Here is a 20167-nt window from a genome sequence, read left to right as displayed (position 1 = left end):
TCCCTCAGTTTTTGTTTGTCTGGAAAAGTCTTTCTCCATCATATTTGAAGGATAGCTTTACTGGGTACAGTATCCTTGGTTGACAGTATTTTCTCTTCAAAACTTGGAATATAGCATCCCACATCCCCTGGCTTGCAGAGTTTCTGCTGAGAAATCTGCTGAAAGCTGTATTGCAACTCCATGGAATATGATATGTTTCCTTTTTCTAACCGCTTTGTGTATTCTTTTTTGTCTTTGATTTTTACTAATTTGATTATGGTGTGCCTTGAGGAATTCCTCTGTTTCAAATTTGATTGGTGACTTTTGAAATTCCTATACCTGGATGCTGTTGTCTTTCTCTGGATTTGGAACATTTTCAGCCATTGTTTCCCTAAAGATCCCTTCTAGGCCTTTTTCTCTCTCATCTCCTTTGGGAATTTCTATTATGTAGAGGTTAGTTCTCTTGATGGTATCCAATAATTCCCCTAGGCTTTCTTCACTCTTTTTAAAATTCTTTTTGCTCCTCTAATTGGATAATTTCATGTATTCTGTATTCATGCTTGCTAATTCTTTCCCCTGTTGGATGAAGTCTGCTGTTGAAGCTTTCTAATGAGTTTTTCAGTTTAGTTATTGTATTATTCATTTCCAGTATTTCCATTTGATTTTTAAAAATTATTTCTATTTATCTGTCAAATTTCTCATTTTGTTCCTGAATTGTTTTCCAAATTTCATTTTGTTTTCTATTTTTTCTTATATTTCTTAAGATTCTCTGAACTTTTTAAAGAGGATTATTCTGACTCTGTCAGACATTTTAAAGATATACAACTCTTCTGGGTCTATTGCTGGAGCTTTGTTGGTTTCTCTTGGTGGTGTCATATTTCCCTGAATTTTCACAATCTTTGCAGCTTTATATCAACACTTGTGCATTTGAAGAGATAGCCACTTCTTTCAGGTTTTGCAGGTATTCTTATGTGGTATTAGAGTTTTACTACTTAGTATCAGAACTTTAGCACTGGTTGACATTGCTTCCTGTTCTGGGGAGGACTTAAAGTGGGCACCAAAATGAAAACACTACAATGGAACCAACTCAATGCCCTGTCATTATTTCTTTGTCCAGGGAATACTAATAGTGAACATGAGAACTTAAACATTACCCTGGAACTATATTGCTGCCCTGCTATTATTTCTTAGTCTGGAAAAGCCTTACTTACATAAGCACTGGAACTTAATCCTGATCTTTTAATTATTTCTAAGCCAGGGAAAGGATCCACATAAGCACTTGGGCTTTGTAAAAAATTCAACCAGGAATTTGGGCCTTCCCGTAAATTGTGCACCTTGCAGTGCTATGGGGTAAGCCAGTCTCTTGAATATGGTGTCCCTGTTGACCACAGCACAGAATAGCCTCTAAGATCCATGGATCAGTCACTGTGATCAATGACATGTCTTTGGTCTTTGGTCCCAATTCATCCCTGGTCGTCCAACTCTCCTATTACCCCTAATGGTTCCTGTAAGGTGAGACCATAGTCAACTTCCTGTGAAGATTCCCAGACTGGTGGGGAGATCTAACGTCCACCTCCAATTCTCTCCTCTCACTTCAGAAACTGTGAGTCTAGGGAAATTCTCTGTGAGTGATATTATGGCAGCTGGGGAAGTGGCTAGCTCAGTCTGAAATGACAATTTCTCTTACCAATTGCAGCTTCTCTTAACTCTATGGGCCCAGGAAGTTTCTCTACTCTTCCCCTACGTTCTGGTGAATTCATAGTGTTATTCTTCTTTAGATAGTTTCTCTTTGCATTTTTGTGGGGAAAGTGATGCCAGGTGATCTTCTATTCCACCATCTTGGTGACATCACCAGCCTGTTTCCATATCTTGGCTTTTATAAATAATGCTGCAAATATGGTCATTCACATATTTCTACAAGACACTTATTTCATTTCCTTTGGATATACATCCAGAAGTTGGATTGCTGGATCATATGGTAGTTCTTTAATTTTTTGAGAAATCTCCATATTATTTTCTATTTTACATTTGACTGCACTATTTTACATTTCTACAAAAGTGTATCAGGGCCCCTTCTTCTCCACATCCTCATTAACATTAATCATTTGCCTTTTGTCTTTCTGATAATTTGGCATTTGTCTTTTTGACAAATAATAGCTATCTTGATAAGTATATAGTAATAGCTCATGGCTTTGCTTTACATCTCCTTGATCATTAGTGATGTTGAACATATTTTCATATATTGTTGGCCATTTGTATGGCATGATCTTGGCTTACTGCAACCTCCGCCTCCCAGGTTAAGCAATTCTCTGCCTCAGCCTCCTGAGTAGCTGGGATTACAGGTGCCTGCCACCACATCTCACTAATTTTTGTATATTTAATAGAGACAGGGTTTCACCATCTTGGCCAGGCTGGTCTTGAACTCCTGACCTCATGATCCACCTGCCTTAGCCTCCCAAAGTGCTGGGATTACAGGCATGAGCCACTATGCCCAGCTTGTATGTCTTCTTAGAAGAAATATTTATTCTGGTCTTTTGCTCATTTTGTTGTTGTTGTTGTTTGTTTTTTGCTATTGAGTTGTGTTAATTCCCTATATATTTTGGATATTAACCCCTATCAAATATATGGCTTGCAAATATTTTCTGTCCACAGGTTGCCTTTTCATGCCACTGATTGCTTCCTTTAATGGGCAGAAACTTTTTAGTTTAATGTAGTCCTACTTGTCTATTTTTGCTTTTGTGGCCTGTGCTTTTGGTGTCACATCCAATAAATCATTGCCAGTTATCAGTGTCAAGATTTTTACCTATATCTTCTTCTAGGAATTTTACAGTTTCAGGTCTTATGTTTAAGTCTTTAATACATTTTGAGTTGACTCTTGTGTATGGTGGAAGAGAAGGCTCCAATTTTACTCTTTTGCACTTAGCTATTCCGGTTTCCCAGCACCATTTATTAAAAAGACTATCCTTTTCCCATTGTGTATTCTTGGCATTTTTGTCAAAGATTAGTTGACTGTCTATGTATGGCTTTATTTCTGAGCTGTCTATTGTGTTCCACCGATCTATGTGTTTGTTTTTATGCCGTTTCCATACTGTTTTGATTCCTGTAGCTTTGTAATATAATTCAAAATCAGGAAGTGTGATGCTTCCAGCAGCTTTGCTCTTCTTTATATAGATTGCTTTGGCTATTTCAGGTCTTTTGTGGTTCAAATTTTAGAATTTATTTTCTATTTTTATGAAAAATGCCATTGAAATTTTGATGGAGATTGTATTAAATCTATAGATTACTTTGGGTAGTATGGACATTTTAGCAGTGTTAAATCTTCCAATCCATAACATATATTTCCATTTATTTGTGTTTTCAATTCCTTATATCAATATTTTATAGTTTTCAGTGTACAGATCTTTCATCTCCTGGTTTATTCCTGTCTTATTGTTTTTGATGCTATTATAAATGAGTTTTCAGATAATTATTTTTCTGTTGGTTTTGTATTTTTTGACTTTAATAAATTAATTAGTTCTAAAATTTTTTGGTGAATAAAGTTATTAATTTACTGATATTACCCAACCACCTTTAGCCACATTACCCTCTGTTCTTCCATCATAAGAAAAGAATGATTTGCAGTAATTTTCTAGACTCAGCACTCTCTTCTAGGCAGTGATCTCAACTACTGATCTGCCACCCATGTACACTAACTGGAATAGTTTTTCTCTGCTTCATCTGGAGGTTTAATGGAGGCATTAGTTTATGTTTTTCTTTATGATTTAAAAATTCTCCCAGAAAGCATATACATTTACAAAGATTAATATGAGAACACTAGAACCATGTAGTGTCATGTGAAAATTTAGAAAGTGTGATGCTTCCAGCTTTGCTCTTCTTTATCTGGATTGCTTTAGCTATACCCGTCAGGAAATCATCTTCGATTCTGCAGGAAGTAGTGCAACACTGTGATTAGGGAAATTTTGACTGAATTTGACCACCACAAGATCCAAAATTTTTGATGTGCATTTAAACTGCGTAATTTTTAAGTTAATGTATAGATATTTTAAAAGGAGTTCGTTTCTTCTTCACTTCATTCATTGCACATAAACTGACAGATGAGTACACAGATTAAACAAGATGGATAGTGGATATGTACCAAGCAAAGATGACCCACATGTGCAGAGATATAGAGACATGGGGAGCAGGAACACAATGTTTCAAAGAGGTAAATATGACTAGATCATTGGGTGCAAATAAGATGATAGAGAAATAAGGCTACCCAAGCATGCAGAAGCCAAGTGAAAATGGGCCTTGCAGGCCATACAAAGGAGTTTAGATTTTTGAGTTTAACAGGGAGCCATTGAAGGATTTCAAATGCACTTTATAAAGATGCATTTTGACAGCAACTATGAAGCATAGACTTGAAGGAGGCAAGATTGGAAACAGTAAGACTAGTTAAGAGGTTATTGCAATAGTCCATAATCCATGCAGAAGTAATGAAGCCCTGAAATAGGGCATAGGGGATTGAGAAAATCAGAGTATCTCCCCTTGAAAAGGAAACAGTTCAAAGGTCTCACATAGAAAATGCAATTTTTTAATGTCTTGCCTCCACAATCTATTTGTGTAAAAACAAAGAAATAATACTAAAATTCCAAACAGCAATTTTATATGTGTATCTGGGGTCCATTCAGAGAACAGTATCCTTCGACATTTGGCCTCTCTAGCAATATCTCATTTTCCTTTTCTATTTTAGATTCAGGCAGTATGTGTGCAGGTTTATTACGTGAATATATTACGTGATGCTGAAGTTTAGACTTCAATTGAACCTGTCACCCCAATAGTGAACATAGTACCCAAGAGGTAGTTTTTCAGCCTTTCCTTCTTCCCTCCCCTTTCAGAGTCTCCAGTGTCTATTTTTCCCATCTTTATGTCCATATGTACCCAATGTTTCAGCTATATCTTATTCTGTATATACATTTAAGTGTGCAGAGTTCATGAAGTTTGCCCCACATTCCTAGGAAAGCTGGTCATGTGGGATAAATATTGAACTACAGTTATCTCCTTTCAGTCTTGTGGAAACAGAAGATTTCCGTTTTCACAATTCCAATTAATCACTTATAATCAATTGAAGCTCCTTTTCTTGACAGATACATTACTTTCCTTTGCTAAAGTTGATATTTTCTTAGGCATGCAGTGGAAAGACAAATCAGTTGATCTCTTAAGGAAGCAGCAGTCACAACTGGTTACTTAAGATTGAGAAGGAAAAAGGAGACTAGGACCTAGAGCCATCTGGGATATTGGCCGAGTAAAATCTTCAGAAATCCTCTCAACCATAAAGGCAATAAAAACAGCAGCAAAACTGACAGAATCAACTTTTTCAGAACTCTGAAAATTAGCCAAAGACTTGCAGCAATCCAAAGAATGTTTGGTCAAGAAAAATGGCTGAAACCTGGTAAGAAGAGCAAGTTTTGTAGCATTTTAAGATACCAATACTTTTCAAATTGATCTATGCATTCATTGCAATCCTTATCAAAATCCTGGCGGGCTTTATTGGAAATTAACAAGCTGATCCTAAATTTCATATGTAAATACAAGGGACGCTAAATAGCCAAAACAATCTTGGAAAGAACAAAAAAGGAACAAAGAGGATTCACACTTTGAGATTTTAAAACTCTCTATAAAGCTACCGTAATCAAGACTGTGTGGCACTTGTATAAGGATAGACACATAAAACAATGGAATAGGCCGTGCACGATGGCTCACACTTTGAAAGGCTGAGGTGAGCAGATGACAAGGTCAAGGGATCGAGACCATCCTGGCCAGTATGGTCATCTCTACTAAAAATATAAAAAATTAGCTGGTCATGGTGGTACACACCTACAGTCCCATCTACTTGGGAGGCTGAGGCAGGAGGATGGCTTAAACCTGGGAGACAGAGGTTGCAGTGAGCTAAGATTGTACCACTACACTCCAGCCTGGTGACAGAGTTATATTCCCTCTCAAAAAGCAAAAACAAAACAAATAAAACCATGGAATAGAATTGATAGTCTAGAATTAAACCCATAAATTTAGGGTCAATTAATTTTTGACAAGCGTGTCAAGATTATTCATGGGGAAAGGGTCATCTTTTCAACAAATGGTTCTGAAACAAATGGATAGCCACGTGCAAAAGAAGGAAGTTGGACCCTACCACACACTATATACAAAATTAACTAAAAATTGATCAATTACCTAAGTTAAGAGCTGAAACTATAAAACTCTTAGGAAAAGAAGTAGGTATAAATGTTAGTGATTTTGGATTTGACAATTACTTATTGGTTATGATGCCAAAAACACAGACAACAGAAGAAAAAACAGGACTTCAAAAGAAAAAATACATAAATTGGACTTCACCTAAATTAGTAACTTTTGTGCTTCAAAAGACACCTTCAACAAAGTGAAGAGACAGTCCACAGAATGGGACAGAATTTTTGCAAGTCATATATATGATAAGGAACTTGCATATGAAATACATAAAGAACTCTTCCAAATCAATAAGGCAAATAGCTCCATTAAAATGGACACATCATATGAATAGACATTTTTCCAAAGAAGATAAACAAATGGCCCATAAACACATGAAAAGATGCAAACCATTATTCGTCATCAGGCAAATGCAAAGCAAAACCACAATGTAATACTTCACCCCACACTGACTCGCCTGACTATAATAGATAAGTGTTGGTGGGGATGTAGAGAAATTGGAACCCTCATACACTGCTGATGAGAATATGAAATGATATAGCCACTTTGTAAAATAGTCTAACTAAACATAGAATTACCATATGACCCAGAAATTTTACTGCTGGCTACATATTGGATGATTGCATTCATATGAAATATACAGCATGGGCAAATCCAGAGAGACAGAAAGTCAATAGTGATTTTCAGCAGCTGGTGAGAGAGGAGAGCAGGGAGAGACTACTAATTCGTACGGAGTTTCTTTTGGGGGTGATGAAAATGGTATATATTTCTGGTTTAGATGTTCAGGACTTTCCAGTTGTTACAGTGCAATATTAGATACCAGAATTAGGAAATCCAGATGCCTTTTATTGTAAGTCATTTGATTCTATACCAAGGTTAATATTCCATATTCTAAGAATAATTGCTATCTACCTCTCAAGAATATTTACAAAGTATATTGGTCACTGATGCTTCTTTTCCCAAACTCACGCCAAAATTTCAACCGTATCAGGCATGTAGGAGATAGCCAATAAACATAATTTACTTTTCCGTCACTATATCAATTTATGTCTGAGTCCCTAAGCCTTTAGAAATTACTAGTTTTCCCTACCAGTAGCCATGGAATATGTAAAAAATAAAAAGAATTTAAATAAGGATTAATATCGGGTAATTTAAAAGGAAATGTGAATTCTAGTGAAAATCAGAAATTTCCTTAATCACTCAATAGCGTTATGTAACTCTCTTGCTCACAACCTCAGCCTTGGCAAGTATTAGGACACGAACTCTCCAGAGTTGTCCCAAGAACAGTGGGTCCCAGAAAAAGAAGAATGACTTGTGACAAGAACCCTGAGGAGTGTCTCAATCTGTTTCCATGATTCATGATCTTCTTACCTCAGTAATGACTCCCACCATTTGGTTCAGACCTACAAGAGGCCATGTCTGACATTTTAGCAGAGAGACAAGCATATACCATCCTGAATCTGTCTTGGGCTCACGAATCACGTTGAGCTCACAAATCACCTTTCTTCCCGGCAAAGTTATCAGCTGTTTAATTATAGACAGTAGGTTTGCATCTATGGCCAAGAACCAGGGCCAGGATTAATAAAACCTGAACTGTCTCCCAGTTTCCAAAGACAATCAACATCAAGGAATCTCGCTGTATGACTATAGGGTTGATGAAAAATTCCATTTTTCACAAGTAAAACATTTTCCTAGATTTGTGAATGGCTATTGACAGTGTCTAATGAAACAACTGTTAATACATCTGGGTTTGGGTGAGACGGGAAGAAACCAAAGTCAAAGGGGACATATAAAAATCACTTCCCAGGCTGGGCGCGGTGGCTCACGCCTGCAATCCCAGCAACTTTGGGAGGCCGAGGGGGGCGGATCACCTAAGATCGGGAGTTTGAGAACAGCCTGACCAACATGGAGCAACCCAGTCTCCGCTAAAAATACAAAATTAGCCGGATATGGTTGCACATGCCTGTCGTCCCAGTTACTCGGGAGGCTGAGGCAGGAGAATCGCTTGAACCTGGGAGGCGGAGGGTGCAGTGAGCCAGATAGTGCCATTGCACTCCAACCTGGGCAACAAGAGTGAAAACCTGGCCTCAAAAAAAAAAAAAAAAAAAAAAAAATCACTTCCTGGCCGGGCAGTTTGGGAGGCTGAGGTGAGCCGATCAGTTGAAGCCAGGAGTCCAAAACCGCTTGGGCAGTGTGGTGAAACAGTTTCTACTAAAAATACAAAAAAAAAAAAAAAAAAAAAAAAAAAAAAAAAAAAAAAATTAGGTGGGCCTGGCGGCGCACACCTGTAATTCCAGCTACTTGGGGGCTGAGGGCAGGAGAATTACTTGAACTGGGAGGCGGAGGTTGCAGTGAGCCAAGACCCCACCAGTGCACTCCAGCCTGGCGACAGAGTGAGACTTTCTTGGTATGGCCCTGTAAGAGGTAGAGAAGACGACTGAATGACTCTCAAAATTCTTCAACTTCCCATATTGTAAAATCCAGTGTTAGAGAAATTGTGTATAATTATCAATTTTATAGCTAATATATACTGAAAACATAAAAGATTCAAAAGGGTCTGTGGAAAAAAGTCTCTATCCATCCATTTTCTTTAATCACTGAATTTCTTTTTTTCTTTTTGAGACAGAGTTTCACTCCTGTTGCCCAGACTGGAGTGCAATGGCAGGATCTCACCTCACCACAACCTCCACCTCCTGGGTTCAAGCAATTTTCCTGCCTGAGCCTCCCAGATAGCTGGGAATACAAGCATGTGCCACCATGCCTGGCTAATTTTGTATTTTTGGTAGAGACGGGCTTTCTCATGTTGATCAGAACGGTCTCGAACTTCTGACCTCAGGTGATCTGTTTGCCTCCAACTCCCAAAGTGCTGGGATTACAGGCGTGAGCCACCCCACCCAACCTTCACAATCCAGCTCCAAGTCTCATATATTCCATTTCCCTTTCCACTCACCCTCACAACCTATTCTCCGAGAACACCCTCTTTGCTTCTAAATATGCTGCTCCTTTTGCCTCAAGTGGCTTTCCTCCTCCCCTTCCTCTGGCTCATTCAGCTCAGAGCTTCATGTCCAGGAAACTGCCACCACCAACCCTACTTCATCTGTCTGTGTTCTTTTTTGTTTCATCAGATTCCACGCTAACTTCTTTGAAAACTGATCATACTTTATTGGAGAAAGCTGTTTTAATGACTGCCTCCCTAGAGAGGCGTGTCGCCCAGGCTGGAGTTCAGTGCCACTATCTTGTCTCACTGCAACTTCTGCCTCCTGGGTTCAAGTGATTCTCCTGCCTCAGCCTCCTGAGTAGCTGAGATCACAGATGTATGCCACAATGCCCGCTAATTTTTGTATTTTTAGTAGAGATGGGATTTCACCATGTTGTCCAGTCTGGTCTCGAATTCCTGACCTCCGGTGATCTGCCTGCCTCAGCCTCCCAAAGTGCTAGGATTACAGGCATCAGCCACTACACCCAGTCCTATTTATATATTTTTAAACTCAAATAGCAAATAACAACATGCTGTATGTAGTGTTTTGCATCTTTTTGTAAGCTTAACAGCATATCTAAGTATACATTTACAGACTTCCTCATTCATTTTGACTGCTGCATAGTGTTGTCTTATCGGTACACCATAATTTACTTCTAATCCTCTCCTAGTAAACATTGTCTGTCTCTAGTGGTTTTCTATTGCAAACAATGCTGTAATGAACATCTTTGTACAGAGGCGCTAGTCTGCAGAATAAATTGCCAGAAATGGACTTGTTAGCTCAAATAGTAAGAACAATTTTAATTTTGAAAGCTATTACCAAATTGTGCCTAATTTGTACCAATTTGCAACCCCAAACATATATTAGAGTGCCTGTTTCTGCCTTACCCACTCAGTGTTAAACAGACTTTAATATTTATCAGTCTGGCAGGTGAAAAATGTGTTTCAGGGCCGTAATTTGCATTTATCTTGTTACAAATGAGGTATAGCATATTTCATGTTTAAAATTCATTTGTGTTTCCTTTTCTGTGTACTTTCTGTATATCTGCCTATTTTTCTATTTTTATTGGTCTTTTTTCATCAATATATAGAAACTCCATACATTAAAGAATTTAGTTTTGTCATTTATGTTGGAAATATTTTTCCTAACTTGTTGCATGTATTTGTACTTTTACATGTATCAAATTTTATGAACTTACACAGCATCTGTAGTTTTGCTGTCTGCTGTGTGATTTGTACATTTCTGGAGTAATGTGAGTCCACATAGTCTACTGACCTCTTCCTGTATGGCTTCTGAGTTTTATGCTTAAAAGTTCTACTGTACTTTCAAATTATTTTTTAAAAGATAAATATTTATGGTACCAAAACAGAGATATAGACCAATGGAACAGAACAGAGGCCTTGGAGGCAACACAACATATCTACAACCATCTGACCTTTGACAAGCCTGACAAAAACAAGCAATGGGGAAAGGATTCCCTGTTTAATAAATGGTGTTGGGAAAACTGGCTAGCCATGTGCAGAAAGCAGAAACTGGACCCCTTCCTGACACCTTACACTAAAATTAACTCCAGGTGGATTAAAGACTTAAACATAAGACCTAACACCATAAAAGCCCTAGGAGAAAATCTAGGCAAAACCATTCAGGACATAGGCGTAGGCAAGGACTTCATGACCAAAACACCAAAAGCATTGGCAACAAAAGCCAAAATAGACAAATGGGACCTAATCAAACTCCACAGCTTCTGCACGGCAAAAGAAACAGTCATTAGAGTGAATCGGCAACCAACAGAATGGGAAAAAATTTTTGCATTTTCCCCATCTGACAAAGATTCTGATATCCAGAATCTACAAAGAACTAAAACAGATTTACAAGAAAAAAACAAACAAGCCCATTCAAAAGTGGGCAAAGGATATGAACAGATACTTTACAAAAAGACTTACATGAGGCCAACAAACATATGAAAAAATGCTCATCATCACTGGTCATTAGAGAAATGCAAATCAAAACTACACTGAGATACCATCTCACGCCAGTTAGAATGGCGATCATTAAAAAATCTGGAGATGACAGATGCTGGAGAGGATGTGGAGAAATAGGAACACTTTTACACTATTGGTGGGAGTGTAAATTAGTTCAACCATTGTGGAAGACAGTGTGGCGATTCCTCAAGGATGTAGAAATAGAAATTCCATTTGACCCAGCAATCCCATTACTGGGTATATATCCAAAGGATTATAAATCGTTTTACTGTAAGGACACATGCACACGAATGTTCATTGCAGCACTGTTTACAATAGCGAAGACCTGGAACCAACCCAAATGCCCATCGATGATACTGGACAGGGAAAATGTGGCACATATGCACCATGGAATATTATGCAGCCATAAAAAAATGATGCGTTCATGTCCTTTGTAGGGACACGGATGAACCTGGAAACCATCATTCTCAGCAAACTGACAGAAGAGCAGAAGATCAAACACCGCATGTTCTCACTCATAGGCGGGTGTTGAACAATGAGAACACATGGACACAGGGAGGGGAGCACTACACACTGGGGTCTGTTGGGGGGAAATAGGGGAGGGACAGCAGGGGGTGGGGAGTTGGGGAGAGATAGCATGGGGAGAAATGCCAGATATAGGTGATGGGGAGGAAGGCAGCAAATCACACTGCCACATGTGTACCTATGCAACTATCTTGCATGTTCTTCACATGTACCCCAAAACCTAAAATGCAATTAAAAAAGATATTTATTTTTAAGTCTAAATCTTTTATCTATCTGAGATTTATTGTTACTAATAAATAAGTTAGGAATCTAACTTACTTTTTTGTTTGAGACGGAGTTTTGCTCTTGTTGCCCAGGCTAGAGTGCAATGGCACAATCTAAGCTCACTGCAACCTCTGCCTCCCAGATTCAAGCAATTCTCCTGCCTCAGCCTCCCAGGTAGCTGGGATTTACAGGCATGTGCCACCACACCTGGCTAATTTTGTATTTTTAGTAGAGATGGGGTTTTGGCCAGGCTGCTTTCAAACTCCTGACTTCAGGTGATCCACCCACCTTGGCATCCCAAAGTGCTGGGATCACAGGCGTGAGCCACTGCACCTGGCCCCAACTTAATATTTTTTATGAGTATCCAGAGTCCCAATGCCAATTATTTATATAATGCCATCTTAATTCTTGACTAAGTTCCTGACCATGCCAAGGGAGAAGTGGTTAAAGTGAAAGAGTATGCATTCAACTATTTGTTGAATGAGAATAGAAAAATTCATGAGCAATGGAACATCAGGAATGGGAAGTTTGTAAAAAAAATTATTTGGCAAAGACTTTGCTATGACTTATAGTCTTTCTTTCTGACCCAGTTTACGCTGTCGTCTTGGGTGACTAACTTGTTCATATTGAAGACCCATGTAGTGACAGTCTTGCCATGTCTTCACCTTGACTCCACTGATTTCCAACTTCACTCCATTCCCTCATACCCTCAGCTACATTCTGGTTTTTATTGTTATCAGGAGCTATTCAATTTCTGAAATATGAAACTCAAGCATCCTGCCTTTTTTTTTTTTTTGAGACAGAGTCTCGCTCTGTCACCAGGCTGGAGTACAGTGGCACCATCTCAGCTGACTGCAACCTCTGCCTCTTGGGTTCAACTGATTCTCCTGCCTCAGCCTCATAAGCAGCTGCAACTGCAGGTGTCCACCATCATGCCCGGCTAATTTTTAGTAGAGATGCAGGTTCACCATGTTGGCCAGGCAGGTCTCGAACTCCTGACCGCAGGTGATCCGCCTGCCTCAGCCTCCCAAAGTGCTGTGATTACAGGCGTGAGCCACCGTGCCCAGCCGCATCCTGCTCACTAACAACCACCTCCCACACTTCTGGCTCTTTAGCTCCCTTCTCTCTACCACACATCTTCACGCATCCATGCCCATCCATACGTGGGTCCTTTCACCTTTGACTTCTCTCATCAGCTTTTCCTGCCTTTCCCTTCATTATTCTCTTTATTCTAACTACTCCCATCAGCTCTGAATTCCTTATTCTTTTTATCTTTTTCTCCATCCGTGGGTCAAAACATAATCCTGGATTGATGTGAATCTGCCTTCGCCATTCATACAGGCAGGATACCACATACTATTAGGGAAAAATCACACTCCATGCAAACTGGTGCCACTACAAATTAATGATTCCATTGCCTTCAAGAGTAAGTTCAAGTTCCTCTGCAAAATTACAATGAAGGCCCTTTACAACCCAGCTCCAAGTCCCACTGGCTCTACCTCTCTTTCCACTCACCCTCACAACCTATCCTCCGAGGACACCCTCCTTGCTTTTGAATACGCTGCTTCCTTTACCTAGCAGCTTTCCTCTTCCCCTTCCTCTGACTACTTCAGCTCAGGGCATCATCTCCAGGAAACTGCCACCAACCCTACCTCATCCGTCTGGACTGTGTGTTCTTTTTGGTTTCATCAGATTCCATGCTAACCTTTTTGAAAACGGATCATGCTTTATCAGAGAAGGTTGTTTAAATGACTGCCTCCCTAGAGAGGAGTGGACCTCAGAGCTCAGGATGCGTAAGCGTCAGGCAGAAAGCGGATTTTTATTAGGCTTTAGATTGAATCCGGGAATCTGAATTTCAGCAAGCACCTCAAATGGTTCTGATGCTGGTGGGTCTGGGAATACACTTGGAGAAACGGCAGATAGGAACTCTTTGATGCCAGGGGAATATTCTCAAACGGGTTTTTACCTCCTGTGCTAAGCAGACTGTCTGATAAATGTCAATAAATGTTTTCTTCAACAAATAATTGTTAAAAGGGTTATCATGTGCCAGGAACACACCCAGGATCTAGGGTACAGACATGGTATTCATTTTCATGGCACCTACATCGGCCATGTTTGTTGACTGAATGACGGAGACTCAGATATCAAACAGATTATATCGAAAGTCACTTCTGTCAAACCTTATAAAACCCTATAAAATAATGTAATTTTTTTCCTCTGAAGCCGTAGCTAAGTTTTAGAAGCAAGATTGCTATGGAACACTATTGCATAGTGGTTTTAAGAGTGAGGACTCTGAAAACTAGGGATTGAATCTTAGCTCAAAAACTTAGAAATGTGCAATCTCTGAACCTCAGCTTCCTCAACATAATATGGGGTTAAAGTAACATGCATTCATTTAACTGGTAATTACTGAGCTCCTCCTATGTGCTAACTCACTATTAGGCACTGGGGACACGCAATAAATCTAGACAAACTCCCATGGCTCTGCAGCTTGTCACCTAGTAAGGGAGGCAGACAAACAGGTGGCTCAGATATTTAAAGTTAATAAGTGCTCGGAAGGAAACATGCAGGTGGAAAGCATATCTGTAGGTAGGGGACACTATGGATGGTATGGTCAAGAAAGGCCACTCTAAAAGTGACGTTAATTTCAACTGAAGTCTGAAGATTAAAAAGAACCCATTCTACATGGGTGGCATGGAAGAAAAGCTTTCCAGGCAGAGCAGACAGCATGTGCAAAGGCCCTGAGATTGGACGTCTGAGGAACAGAAAGGAGGCTTACATGGCCACCATGAAGTGATCCACAGAGATAGTGGCAGGGGATGAGAAGGTGGTCATAGCAGACAGAAGCAACATCAACTTAAGGCTTCTAGGTCACAGCAGGGAGTTAGGATCTTCTTCTAGAAGCACCATGAGACCACTGACATCATCTTAAACTGAGTAACTGTGTGGTGTTTTGGAAGTACAGAGAAGAGACACTCCCAAGAAAAACATGGTGGGTGCTGTCAACTGACAAAATATTAAGGATGGAGTAAGATGTAGGGATGTGTCTACTATTGATAGATTTGCCAACATAAGAAGGTTGGTGACTTTGAGAATGGAGGTAGCAATAGGAGCTTGATTATAATGGGTGGAATAATCAATGGGAAATGAGATGATCTTAGACAACTCTGGAGATTTTGCTGTGAATGGGCAGAAAAAGGAGACAGTAGCTGGAATGTTGTCGCACAGGTTAAATGAAATGCCACTCTAACGTGCTGAGCACAGGGCCCATCACACAGGAAGCACATCCCTGTTCTTAACACGATGTGTCCTATCCCTAGTCCCTTCTATGTCTATTCAAAGTTCATTTTTTCCTAAAAATGTTTTCAAACTGTGATTCTTATTTGAGTCCTGGAAATGTACATGGTGACTCAGAGAGTCATCCCCAGTTATGAATGACTGTGTCTTTGGCCACTACAGACAAAAGTTACTTTTTCAGGAATTGTAAATGGAAGGGCTTTGTGTTTTAAGTGGCCTGTCGGAGTGCGTTTGGTACTGGCAGGATATGGTGAGGTGACAGCTCATTTCAGCCTGAAAGGGTGCCCTGGGGGTGCCGCCAGGCACATGACATCAGGCAGTAAGTGATCTTTCTCCTTTTTCTCTCCGCCGCTTCTGTCCCAGCTTCATTTTCATCATAGCACAGATGTAAGGGCACCCAGTGAATTCGTGGTCTCAAGATGGGCTTTCTGGCATCTCCATGTCTTCCTGTGATCATCTGGGAGGGTTGATGCTTGTGGGTTTGTGCTTTGTTTTTGGTCTTTTATTTGCTCAGAGTCTACCAGACAGACACATTTCCCCAGTTTTCACTATTTAGGAGCACTTAAATGGCCAAAGATTAGCCACAGTGGCAAAAAAACAAAGCCACTTGGATAATCTACAACCAAGGTAAACTAGCTATCCTACCGGAAGGGAAAGAGGGTTTAATAGTTTTCGTCCTGAAGTCACGGTAGTGCCTTTCCTCAGAGTACCAGCTCACTCCCCAAGACATCAATTCATGTTTGTGTCAAGACCTGGGCAGCATCTAAGTCCTGTGAAAGCATCAGTGGACCCCAGCTTCTCAGTACATGCATCTGTTTGTAGCTGGCTGGTTAGCTATTGGTCTGGAAAGACTGCAACATTTCTTCTCATCTTCAAGGACACAGGATCAGAACCGACCCTTTTCATTTTCTTCCTGCCGGCTGAAAGGCAGCATTCTGAGTCTTCTCTCTTTGGACTTGTTGCTTCTCAAAGTTCTCCCTTGTTGTTTCTCTAGAATAGTCTCTCTTTCCAAAGAAACTTGGTGTATATTGATAATACATCCCATGGATCTGTTACTTCAACCAGTCATTGCCTTGCATTGCCAAACAATGTTCTATGTATGTGTCTTGTTTTGCCAACTATAATTGTGAGCCCCTTAACCTTATTAGAATTCCCTCCAGTTAGGTACATAATACAGACACTCTGTAAATATTTTTGAATTAGTTTTCATACATTGTTCTACCCTCAAGGATCTTAGAGTTTCACTGGGAAGGCAAGGGATACCCAGGTGAAACAGTTCAATAACAGAGCGAAGTGGCATTAATTCAGTGCCAGATGTGGAACCGTAGACCCAGGAGGTACAATGCTGAGGATGTCAGAGGAAAGTCACCAAGCCGGACCATTCTGAGAAGGCTCCCAATTGCCTGTAACAGTTGTTACTTGTTCTAAGAGGGTAAGTCAGTAGCCGCTTTCGGAGTTGGCCTGGTTTTACAAATTAATCTGGCTGTCAGAGTAGCATTACTGCAATTGTCATTTTGTCCTTTGCATACTGATATCTCTGCTTCCCCAAAGGGATTTATTCTGCAAACAAGCCCAGCTCCTGGCCCCTAGAAATATCACAGCGAAGTTCTCTTCTGTCCTCCTTTCCCACTCTCCAAAACGCTTTCATCATTCGTGTTTTTTTTAAACTTCTGTTTCTGTGAAAAGATTTATCTTTATGGTTCAGCTCTCTAAAAGAAAGAGCTGATAGCACGAGAGTGGGCATAGAGAGGACGCATATGCCTTCCTGCACTGCTCTCTGGGTGCTGCACTTGTGCTTTTAATCCTGCTGCTGTCAAGCTCCATTAGGAGATTGGAGCATCAGCCTCCTACCTTTGGGGCCTGGCCTTCCATCAGCCCTGACTGAAATGAGGATGGTGTTTGAGATGGGTAATCAAGCAGAAAGACAGGTTAGGTATCACAAAGAGCCCCACCCTAATCCACTATCCTGATGGCGCAGTCACCTTACACATCACACAGGGTCATTTATCCTCCCATGTGCAAACACTGACTGCCATTAGGGGAAGCCATCTGAATGCCATGTGTTGGCACCCATACAGTGATTTAAAACAGCAGAAGAAGAGGAAGGCTAAGAAATGATTTCTTCTTTCTCGAAACGTAGAACAGTGTAGAAGGAGAGGACCACCGACGCCCATCCCAGGAAGCAAAGTTATTCAGATCAATCCTGGTGATCACGGGTGACAGATGTTTCAGCCTGACATCTGGCCTCTGATGTAGCTTTAGTGAGAAGCAACACTTAGACTTTCACCTTAGAGGGCTGGCAGTAAGTTTCTTGGAACGAAAAGGCCCCTTAAATGACACCCTCTTTCCCTGCATTTGATATGAAGCAGAAACCAGTGCTACAGGAAGACTCAGAAGGAGGTGTTTGTGTCTCTAGCTGAAATTAACGCCTCTGTTGTCATCAGCAGACAATGTTAAGTGCTCAGCTATGCAAGTTATCGTGCTGGATCTAAAACCAGAATCTATATATTTTTTGTGAGCTCTTAAAGCTCCTTTCTTCAAACTGTTTTTTTGTGTATAAAAAAGCACTCTTGGCCGGGCGCCGTGACTCAAGCCTGTAATCCCAGCACTTTGGGAGGCCGAGGCGGGTGGATCACGAGGTCAAGAGATCGAGACCATCCTGGTCAACATGGTGAAACCCTGTCTCTACTAAAAATACAAAAAATTAGCTGGGCATGGTGGCGCATGCCTGTAATCCCAGCTACTCAGGAGGCTGAGGCAGGAGAATTGCCTGAACCCAAGAGGCGGAGGTTGCGGTGAGCCGAGATCGTGCCATTGCACTCCAGCCTGGGTAACAAGAGCAAAACTGCGTCTCAAAAAAAAAAAAAAAAAGCACTCTTTTCTATATAAAAGATCTTTTTTCTTAAGGTTCTTTTTGCGAAAAAAGGCACCGATGTGCATTCAGCAAACCTTGAAAACTGCAAAAGTGACAACAATGAATAGATGGCACATAAAGCTCCAAATCAGTGTTGGTTGGGAAAACAACTGGAAAGGTTATGAGTGCCAAGTCTGTCTCGCTCCCACAGCTAACTGTTAGAGTATATGGTTTTTCTTTCAGGAAAGCGCAAGGTTTACTTAGAGGTTTCTTTGCTGAGCCAGGTATTTACTTTGGAATTGTTATTTATTTTTTATTTGTTTTATTTAATTTGGAATCAAAATGAATTTGCAAAAGAGAAAGTTATACATTAGCACCTGCAATTAGTTTTTGGTGATACAAACGTGACACATTTCTTGAAAAGGTTAATTGCGCTTTCTTTGCCAGGTGAAAGCAAAGATTTTTCTTATATTGTGTATATAGTCGGGGGACAAATATATTTTATACTGGAAGATTAAAACAAACTGAGACAGGATGACCTGGGAAGAGAGAAGATATATAAATTGATGAGGTAATATACCACGAAAAACCACAAACGTGAGTTTGGCTGTGGAGCAGCAGAGGAAGTGGAGTAGCTGTAAATGTCCGGATGCCACTGAAAAAACCGTTTCTGATGCAAGAGCTTGAGAGAGCAAAACTGAATTAAGTACAAGGATTAGGGTTCTTCTCCAGATGGCGATGGTAACAGTAGTGAAAGCAACTGGGATGAAATTTCCACAGAAAATAGAGCAGTTTGCTCTACAAGGCATGAAATATGATCCACAAGTAAATTGTTGTGGTAGATTTTTAACTATAACTTCCAGTACAGGAAGAAAATATTGACTTGTCATGCCCACTTTGAGCTAAATAAACAATGCTCAGCTCTGAAGCCACCCTAGCAAGATGAAGCATTGCCAAACTGCAGTATTTGGAATGGCCCCTCGTGACTCCCTGTGTCTTCATGCAGTCTGTTTATTTCTAGAATACCATTTTTCTCCCGTGTACCCATTTACCTGTTCATACACTACATAGAGTCATATTTGTCAAGGGCAAATATGACATCATTGTGAAAAGCAAATATTACATCATTGTAGAGGGCACATATTACATCCTTGAAAGCAACATGAGACCATGGTGCCAACAACCAAGTTCAACATCTATTTAGATCTTTTTTTCATAATTTAGCCACTTACAGACTTGATCCCAATATGTAAAATGGGCCAATAATCCAGTTCTTGTAAACCCACAGACGATCCCAACCATGTGAATTAACTGTCGAATACGGTAGTGTGTTGAGAAGCATAAATATGTGAAGTCTTGCCCATCTCCAGTAGCTAAAAACAGACCAAAGGCCAACAAATTCTATTGCATTAAATCCTTCTTCTTTCAGGTTTTAGAGCAGTTGCAGGAATCACTTACAGAGGTTTCAAATCTGAGTAAGAAATTGCTCCTTACTCATTTACTAAATTACCCCATAGCTGTTTTGTGGCTTTTTGTTCAAGAACAGAATCATCATCCTTAAATATCATCTGGTGACCCATGCCAAGATGGAAATTGGATGTGAACTTTGCTTTATATGGAAACATAGATGCTCTAATGCTCTTTGGTGCTGGGCAAAGCTTTATTCAGTGCGGGCACTGTTACTATGCCCCCACAGAACCACACATGTTTTTTGACCCTCAGTTTGCTGTACCAATTACTTTAACTCAATCATGACAAACTGAGTTGAGTTAAAGTAACTGGAGTGCAGTGGTGCAATCTCGGCTCACTGCAACCTCTGCCTCCTGGATTCAAGTGATTCTTCTGCCTCACCCTCCCGAATAGCTGGGACTACAGGTGCCCTCCACCATGCCAGGGTAATTTTTGTATTTCTAGAAGAGACGGGGTTTCAACCACATTGGCCAGACTGGTCTCGAACTCCTGACCTCGTGATCCATCGCTACTAAAAATACAAAAATTAGCCAGGCATGGTGGTGTGTACCTGTAATACCGGCTGCCCTGGAGGTTGAGGCAGGGGAATCGCTTGA

The 20167-nt window shown here is 40.3% G+C and overlaps 1 long non-coding RNA gene across 1 annotated transcript in view; it reads right to left on the bottom strand.

Annotated features, from left to right (window-relative positions):
* Positions 1–20167, bottom strand: part of LOC116560076 — a 78347-nt gene that overhangs the window by 57067 nt on the left and 1113 nt on the right. The window lies entirely within an intron of this gene.

This window comes from Sapajus apella, unplaced genomic scaffold, assembly GCF_009761245.1.
Source record: "Sapajus apella isolate SASKATOON/1434 unplaced genomic scaffold, GSC_monkey_1.0 scaffold25, whole genome shotgun sequence".
Lineage (NCBI taxonomy): Eukaryota > Metazoa > Chordata > Mammalia > Primates > Cebidae > Sapajus > Sapajus apella.
This window is presented reverse-complemented; position numbering and strand designations above follow the sequence as displayed.